Here is a 10,297-nt window from a genome sequence, read left to right as displayed (position 1 = left end):
ATCCACAAATTGTAAAATATATATCCATATATCCATTTACCTGTATATGCCTATATAAAGCACATGTATATAATATAACATATTTTTCTTTTGTAGAGCTATGTGGATGTACTGATATATATAGAAGAAAATGCTTGAATTCTATCAGAATTTATGATCCTGGTTTGTGGCACAATGGAACATATTGCTTTTGTTCAGCATGGTGTGCTTTTAAGTCTGCCATGGTCCTCAAATCACTTTTTGCCAGTACTGTTATAATAATACACAAAAAGCAATATCCAAGCTCAAATTCAGTTTTCTTTTTCAGTAGCATAAATTGCTAGCTGGTTAACTTCAAGCCTTATACACAGGCAGTTCAAGGGAACTCATTAAATAAGGCTACTCAGGATATAATTCCAAGGCTCTAAGTACACCCTATTAAGGTAAATTACAAGCAAATTCCATTTTAGCAGACTGGTTCAAATTTAAACTATTAACAAACATTTTCAGGCATCACTTGCCTTTACTATTCCCTGTTAGCTCAATAGCACTCAAGGTCAATGCTGGAAATTACTCATCTATTTTTTTATGCTAAATCTAAAACATAGTCATTTTGTTAAAATTAAAACATGTTTTTCATCTCTGAAGGAACAAGTTCTTGCCGTAGTTAAGTCCTCAATATGTCCATTTCAAATCTAATAAATATTCTGTCCAAGAAAATTCTACCCCTAGAAGTCCATGTTCCTGTCTTTGCCTTCTCCGTCTATGAATTTTACCTGTCCCTCCTCTCTACTATATTCCTGTGCATATAAGTCCCAGCTGGAGAGTCTATCATTCTTGAAACGTTAGTCACCATAGGTTTTTTACCACATTCCTCATTGCAGGAAGAAGCTACGGACTGAACTGTATACCCTCAAAATTCATGATGAAGCCCAACCCTCAGTGTAATGGTATTTGGAGATAAAGTCTCTAGAAGATCATCAGGTTTAGATAAGTTTATGAAGGAAGGACCTATGAAGCAATTAGTGCTAGTAACCTTGGTCTCTCTCAGCTTCTCACTCTCAATCTTTCCCTCTGTCGTGTGAGGACACTCAAGAAAACATCAGCGTGCAATCCAGGAAAAGAGTCTTCCCCAGAACACAACTCTCAGAGCTCTGCCATGCTCTGAGACTTCCAGTCTCCAGGACTGTAAGAAAATATAATTTTGTTGTTTAAGCCACCCAGTGATTTTGCTTGAGCAAAAGACTCATGTACCAGCCACATTAATATAGTAAATATACACACAATGTAATTCTGAGGATTCACATAACCCACCAATGAATTTTTTAAAATAATTAACACAGTTTTGATGTTATCAGGTAAAGTATGCACCCATCTGAGGTCCACTTCTTAGTCACAATCATTTTTTTGAGGAGGAATGTTCTGCTGCAGAGGTAACTACTGAGAGAAGAGTGAGGAGGTCACATGCATGTCAGTCTACGCACACAAATAGGTAAAGTCAAAATCCAAAGCCAAAGATGTCAGAGACAGAGAATAATCAAGTAAATAAAGTGCATATTAATACACTAGTACTAACAAAAATATCTATAGTCTTTTGCTTATTACAACAGTCAAATGATCTATCCCCCTGGCTTGGGAGCATGGAGCTAAATTTTAAAACCTAGGTACATCATCAAGACAAACCTACTCCTGACTATTCATCTGAAGATTGTGAGAGTAAGTACAAAATACTTGACTTGAGGTTTATAGGCTTCTATGAGACCCACACATAAAAGTCAGAACATTGTGTACCTTTTATAGCTTTAATAAAAATTCTACAGAAATAAGCACTTTTCTATTACATGCAAAATCACACATACATATAATGTTTTTATTCTTTGAAGATAATCATTCTTTAAAGAGAATCTAGGTTTAGACGTTCTTTTTAACTTCTGAAAAAACTCTTTATTCAAACTATTCAAAAACAAAGGTAGAGAATGCGAAAGTATTACATGATTTAAGAAGAAAAAAAAAAATGCTAGTGCATAGGATGCACAGAAGGCCCTGATGTCAGGTAAGAATAACAGAAAGACAAACCAGGGAACCACAGTTCCCGAGCCCTTTGGATGGGGATTCAGAAATAGTGGCCAGGGCAGAAACCCAGTTTTGATAACTGGGCCAATGGGAAGAAAAGGGGTAAAGAGTTCCGGGTGAGTAGCACAAGGGTCATCCCAGGAAGCAAGCCCCGTGCCAGAGAAGATGCTTAAGAGATGGGCAGCTAGGCAGGTGCTGCAGACCTCCTGCTGGTGGATGTTTGTAGACCTAATTCACTCTAGATTCAAGGGAGACACCTAAAATCATTGACCAACCTCCTGCTGAAGACGATAGGAACGGACAAGCCTGCCACAGAAGCTAGGAGGCCTGTGGTGGAGAGGTGCATGGGGCAAGCTAGGGAGACCGGCACAACAGAAGTGAAAGCACCAAGATCTTCAGCCTTGAGTTCATGTGCGTTAATCATTCCAGCATCACCTAAGGAAACAACATCCTACTTGATGTATCTAAATGTCATCCACTTTCCTAGTCCTGTGGCATTTAGATCTAGCAGCAAGTTCCAGGACTGCTGAAATCAATCCTATTCCAGCTGATCAGTGAAATGGCAATACTGAAAGGAGCCCCATTAGCAGTGTCTAGGAGTGGTGGGTATATTTTACATATTAACATGTACAGTACATCACTAGCTAATAGTGAAAAGAGAAGAATTTTTAATTATGTACCAAATAAACCATTATTTCCTTCCAGAAAAGAGAATATCTTTAATTCCAAAGAAACAAAAAAGGAACACATGCAGTGTGCAGTGTGTATGACTGACTTCTCACAATTTTCTGCTATGAACTATTTCACTTTATAGACGGTCTTCATTACCTTAGAAACAAAGGGTAGTGGAAAAAATGCTTTATTTTGAGAGTAATCCAAAACCCATTAGTTTAGAAGTCTAAATGTTTTATGATTTCAAGAAACAGTATAAAATTGCACTTGTTTGTGTAAGTTCATTTTCCAAATGTGTGAACACAAATGTCTGCTGTCTATGAGGAAACTCCATGCTGAGCTACAAACGAATCACACAATTGAGCACTCAGCCAAGCAACAACCTCTGCCAAGCTAGCCATTTGGGTAAGTGGTCCTAAATTTGATACTGGGGCAAATAATTTTTATTGTTTTCCCAGAGGAAGAAAGCTCTTTTTTATAGAGCACAGACCAGTAATGATTTTTAAAAATTTCTTGCTGACATTGCTTCTTTCTTGTTTTTTTACCTGAAAGAATCTGAAGCTATAATTTTTAAAGCTTTGCAAAAGTACTACTAACCTGTGTCCTTAAAACCCAGTTTTTATTCTTTACTCCATATTTCATTAAAATCTCTTCTCTCTGCTCAGCAACTTTTTCTTCCTAAAGCAGGTTTGCTACCTGTATCGCCAGAAAGTTGCACAGGGAGACCAGCATCTACAGCTGCACCCACCCATCCCCTGGAGTCAGTGAGAAGGCCAATTTCTGTCTTAAGGCACTTTGTTAAAATCTTCCAAAACAATTTTAGATACAACATAGCCTCAGAAAAATGATTCAAATTAGTAAATAAATCTTTTATATACTTTCATCATCAAAAATTAATGGCAAGGACAAGGGATCCTTTTAACTATTCTGTCTCTTAACTGTGATGGCATTCCCATGAAACTACACACGCAGTAAGTGTCAGTAGAAGTTAATACACACACACACACACACACACACACACACACAAAGTTCTTGAAACTGAGGAGTCTTTCTGCATTATTTCTTACAACTGCATCTGAATCTATTATTTCAGTTTTTAAAAATCATTAACAAGTTGTACATTGCAGGGTGCTTTCAGTTTCATCACCTAAAAATAGTTCTCACAAATACCTAGGAGTCAATGAAAACGTGAGCTATAGCTAATAACAATCTCAAGTGCTCTAGACCATCCCAGATATATGATTTGGAGTTACCACTGCTAGCATAAGAGTCCCAAGCCCTTCAACAGAGCCAGTGTATGTCATTTTTAATTTTCTGATTTAGAAAAGATAACCTGGTTTTGATTATGTGCCTGAGTTTGGTTGCAACAGGATCTCCAGTTGGCTTCTGAGTACCTTAAGGTAGATGCACCTCTCAAGTTCATGTCAGCCCTGTACACAGACACACCAGATCCCTGCCAGTGTGGGAGATTCGACATTAGGGTTTCCAACTCTACCTCTCACAAAAACAAGTCACTGAAAAACAAGAGTAGATGTTATCCTACAATATTAAAAGACAGATTTCCTTAAAGCATTTCCTTTTGAATTTTTCTAAAACTAATCCTTATGGCCTGCATCATATGAATAACAAAAATAGATGACTCAAACTAAAAAACTGAAGCTGTCATCTAAACTTTCATTGAATTAGATTCCAGTTTAATACTGTGAAATGAAATTGCTTTTAAATAGTTTTACATCCTATTTAGTATCATCCTTTCTCTACAGTCTCTAAAGCTTTGAAAATTAAAAGACATAATCTCATTTCATATTCTAACTTGAAAAATATGCAAGCTTTTGTTTTATTAAAAAGTAATCTCCACTACCACAAATCCCCACACCTGACTACAGCAGAGTTGTAAAAGTTTTGCTTTAAACTTCTAAACTGATGTGAATAAGACTACTCAATCAGAAATGTCTAAGACTTTTAAAAAACTGCAGACTGCATCTAAATTTTTATAATATCATAATGCCAGAAAACATCAAAGAGCTGCAATTCAAGGAAAATAACTAGTACATGCAGCTGCAGGAGAACTAAAAAGGGATTCAAATACAGATCATAAGTAGTGCGATCCAAACAGACTCCTATGCGCAGCACCAATTCTGATATGACAAGGAAGAAAAATGAGCTTAGAATATTATTATTCAGTTTCTTTAGTGAGGTCTGTCATCTGAGATTCACAATTTTTCCCTGATTGTTCAAAGTAACCCGTAAGACTTTAGAAATGATAATATACTGAGTCCTCAGAAGCTCATAAACAAGGAATTGCCTTTTGCACTGAAAATATACAAGTAACAACTGTCTTACTTACCCAAGAAAACAAGTATAATAAGTATCAGTAAAACTTCCTGAATATGACCTCTATTAAGAAAAAAGTTACAGAAATTTTGAAAAATTTAATTTGCAGGTCACTTTAAATTATTAACATTTTTATTTCATTTAAAATTTATGATTTATATTCTAGTGTACACTTGTATATACTTGCACCCATGTAATATAAGAAAATATATAATTAGGCAATATAAAAATCTCTAGCCAATTTCTAGCAATTCTTGAACTGCTTAGATATTGCAGACAATAACTGATGCAACTTCTGCAAAATGTACATAAACCAAAAGTGTAACCTGTTTTAATAACTGTGTAGATGTGACATTATATTGCTATAACTTTTTACACTGGCTAGGTTTATTCCCTATATGTCAGTGGAAACCCTGCTCTCAATAAACCAGAGGACTATTCTCTTCTGCAATTTCATTTACACGAATGGTTTGGGAAATTGTTTCTTTTCGTTTCCTGATGCTGGGGATCAAACCAAGAGTCTTGTGCAAGCTACACAAGCTCTGCTACTAAACTACAACCCCAGTTCTAAAATTGTTCCTTGAACAGAGCTTCCTCCTAAAAAGGAAGTCTATTTCCACTCCCGCCTCCTCTAATTTTTCAAGTTACAAAGTCTCAATAAGTTTTGACTGTAGCCTAAACAGGAAAATAAGACTGGCTTGCCCTTCAGTGCATCACCTGGAACACTAAAGGAGGGCAGTTAGTTTCCTGTCCCCCCGAGTTAGTCTCAGTGCCATTTCCTGGAGAGGTTCAAGGGCTGTGCGTTATCACACTGAGGCCTGCATCAGCAAAAGCTGGCTCATCTCCATGCTTATTTAGAGAGGGGATACAAGAAGGTGTGACCAACATCTGTTCACAAGATGGCCTGATTGGAAAGGGTTAAAGGCAGGCCATCAGTCTCCTGCCACTGTTTCCAGCACTCACGTCAGTCATGGGAAGTGATGTCACACACCTGCAGTGCACATGTAAACTGCAAACACTTCACCAACACTGAATCTGAATCTCCCACCCAAAACCACGCCTAGCTGCCTTACAGTGAGTTTCAGTTGCCAAATTTGTTTGTCTGCTTAGTGTTGAGAAAATAGATGGGTTATACATAAACAACAATAAGTAGGTTCAAATTTTATACCACCAGACTGTGTACAGTTTTGTTTTATGCTGATTATTTCTTATTCAAAATCACAGCAGTGGAATTGGCAAGAATATTAAATACCATGAAATACAGCACTCTCGTTTTACAAATAATTAAATCGAGACTCCACCTTAGCTCTCACCGATTCTCCCCCAGCTTTCTTTTCTACACTGATTTTCCCCATCTTTGGCTTTCCCATTTCAGTTGTTTCCATATCAGACCCAACCATATGAACTGGAATTTCTACCAGGGGTCGGGACTCCGACCAAGAGTAGGAACAGTTTTATATCCCCAGAGCTTAACATTTACCACATGCACAATTCTGTTAAACTGATGGAAGAATGGATGAGTGGATAGATAGTTGAAAATACTTCACATATTCATATTTTAAAGAGTAACTGGGTGAACTTAAATAATTTAAAAAATTTTTACAAAACTTAAAAACTTAACTCACTCATAAAATAAGAATGTTAACAATACTTTTTCAAAACTTTAGTGTAAAAAACCCTGAGATAATGTTTATCAAAAGTTCCATGCATGTTAATAGAGATTCCATAAATATTAGTTTGCTATTATTTTAACTGTGGTAGCAATAGAGCCTTTACCTCTTGTTATGGCCACTCACTGACCTCATGGTTCATCCCACCTGGTTATGAAGGCTCTAATCCCTGACTTGCAGTTTCTCCTTCCTACTCTATATTCATAGATCTCCCATCAGCCTGGATGACACCAACATTCCTTGGACAACTCTGCAAGTTCCACCACCACATTTCACTAATCTTTTCATCTTTAGTGCCTTGTGCTTTTCATTTTCACCTCTGTTTCATGACCATATGCAAACTTTCTCTCTGGAACTGGTCTACCTTCACACAAGGGACAGCTCCACCAGTAGTTAGAACTATGTAACTTGTTGTACATGTTTTAGCTTCTCTGAAGTTTTTATTTACCTCCTTTGTAAAATAGGAACAATGCAAGTACTTACATCATAGTCCAAGGTATACAGTAATACTCACTGTTAGCTCTTATTACTGACCAAACTATACTAGCTCTGAAATATTAAACCCCAACACTTACACTTACTGTTTGGACTCTTAAATTACTCCAACATTTTTACTGGTATACATAATCCATAGAAAAAAAAATCATAGGTTGAAATAAATTAGAAAAAAGGAGGAAAATAAATTAGAAAATAGAGAAGTGCTTAATGATAATGAAACAGTTTTGCAAAATAAAATTATTGGGAAAAAGAACACTAATGATGATGATAATACTAGTTTAATGATAATATATGTAGTATATAACTCAATAACAGATAACTCAATAATTCACCCAGTTGCCATGGTGAGTAAGTGGTAAGTCTGAGATTTAATCTCACAGATTGACAGTTCAACCATACATAATGGAGTTGGGTCTCTGACCAAGGCAGTCTGACAGCCTCTTAAATATTTTGTTTTCCCTTCAATTATGAAGATCTGAGACCATAGGTACAGTAGCTGATACAGGTTAAAAGTCTGTTAACTGAGGTATGAACTGGGACTCTGGAGTTGCATCAGGCCATATTTAAGAGAGGGAAAACAATTCAATGGTGTTCTTATTGGTCTTCTAACCTGTTGAAATCAAGATTTGGGAGTTTGGATATGGGGGGGTACATAAATGTACCAAGTTTGAAACTTAACACTATTAACAGCAACCATTGGGAACATATATGATCACTATCAGGTTTTTTATCTATTTCAGCCAAGTACTATTAAGAGGCGAGGTGATGACTCGGGCAAAACATTTCTTTTTGTTTAAGTTGTCTCTCAAAGATTTTCCAGTAATTATATATCATAAAGAATAAAAAGTATCTCCTGAATATTCTCATTTCCAAATCAGATAAAAAAAATCAATAATGTTTCAGCTTTCGATACCTAAACTTGCTGCTAAAATTAGCATTAGAGGGATTTTTTAAAACACTCAAATCATTTAATGAAATTTGCTGTCTTTTGATACATAAGGATCTGATCAAGACTCTTCACAAATAAAAAGAATTATTCACATACTAAATTTGATTGGCATTAAAACATTGCTAGAAATTAATCATTTCTGTCAATGACACCCTTATCTTATCCATCTTCACCCTAATTCATTCCTGCACCAAATATTTTGCTCCTTGAGTATATTGTCTCTTCTTTGTGTTTGAGATAATATCAGGTGGTTGCTGAATTAAGGCTCCACTGATAATGACAATAATAATGGGAGTCATAAAGGAAGTAAGAAGTATAAAAAGTCATAACATGAACCTAACAAGTGCATTTATGTACCACATAATTATGTATTTATCAGTCTATGAGTATGTTAGTCCACTTTGCATTATCATAACAAAATACCTACAAAGGACAATTTAAAGCAGGAAAGAGTCATTTTGGCTAATGGCTGTAGAAGTTGCAGTTCATGGTCATCTGGCTCTCGATTTTAGTTCTGTTCCAGGCAGAAACATCACGGCAGAAGAGCATGGCATAGGAAGACAACTCACTTTGTGGCAGCCATGAAGCAGAGAGAGGGTGAGAGACCCTGAGTGGAAGGGGTGGGGGAACCACACACAGTGCACAAAGTCATCCCAATGACCCATTCCTTTCAACCAGGCCTCACTTCCCGCTTCAATTGCCTCCCAATAAGGCCATCAAATTATGATTTCATCAGTAGGCTAACCCACTGTTAGAGCCTTCATGATTCCATCACTTCCTAAAAGCTCACCAATAACCAATCCTTCAACACAATGAGGCTTTTGAAGGAACACTTTTGGTCTCACAACAACCATGCAACAGTAGTCCCAAGAAGTCATAAAGCATCTAAAAAAATTCCTATTACCTGGTGATGTCACAGCATCATAACATTGTAACTCAATGTACTGTTACTTATGTAAAACAGCAGAGCACATACAAATATAATATAGTACATAATACCCAGTAATGATAAATAATTACTATATAAGTGGCTTATGTATTTACTTCAGGATACTTTTATCATTTTATAGTACACTTCTTCAGATTACATTAAAAATTATCTGCAAAAATCATGTTGTATCACTAGAGAAATTTTAATACATATCATATTACTGAATCTCTTTATGGCATCACAAGAGAGGATCCCAGGTGATAAACTCCTAGCATACAGGTTTGCACAAATGCACTCACTCTGTGAGTCACACAATAAAATCAACAATGATGCATTTCTCAGAACATGTGCCCTTTGTTAAGCAACACATGATTATGTACATCTTTGTTTTCATCATAATACTTCAATGAATGCTATGAACTGTATTCATATTTTTCTTTATTAAAGTGATTACTTTGTTCTATTGAGTAATTCTCTTAATCTTACTGGATTTTCATTTTCTCATCTGAAGAATAAGAAAATTATCCTACATGATATCAAAAATCATCCTAGCTTTCTGAGCAATTTTCTATGACTATATTTTGATTTCACTTTGACTCAAACTCATCTAACTTTGGACAGTTGGAACTAAATGCTAAACTAGACTAATCAAAATTTTCATCTATTCACACCAAAACATTGGAGACCAGTAGTTATAATGTCAAAGTCAGTCAGGTATAGTGCCATATGCCTGTATGCCAGCACTCTGAAAAGCTGAAGCAGGAGGATTGCAAGTTCAAGCTCAACCCAGGCAATTTAGCAATTTAAAAGCTTGTCTCACTAAGAAAAAAAAATTTTAAAGACTAAGACTGCAGCTGTGTGTGAAGGTTCTGTATTCCATTGCATAATCAGTCATTCAATCAACTATTTCTTTGGATGGCACTTTACTTCATAGAAAATGACTGCCAGTTTTAAGACAGAGAGAGAGAAATTGGGGCAGGACAAGATCCTTCTTTTCTCATTCTTCCCATTCTTTCATTATTTGAGACTTAGCATGACCAAACTTGAAACCTAGTTCTGCTTTTCAGTATTCAGGGCATTCTCAGAGGCACTTAACAGTAATTCTCTTTCTCTCTCTCTCTCTCTCTCTCTCTCTCTCTCTTTCTCTCTCTCTCTGTCTCTCTCTCTCTCTCTCTGTCTCTCTCTCTCTCT

Source organism: Chinchilla lanigera, unplaced genomic scaffold (genome assembly GCF_000276665.1).
Source record: "Chinchilla lanigera isolate Chin_1 unplaced genomic scaffold, ChiLan1.0 scaffold00027, whole genome shotgun sequence".
Lineage (NCBI taxonomy): Eukaryota > Metazoa > Chordata > Mammalia > Rodentia > Chinchillidae > Chinchilla > Chinchilla lanigera.
Note: the sequence above shows the minus strand (reverse complement) of the source record.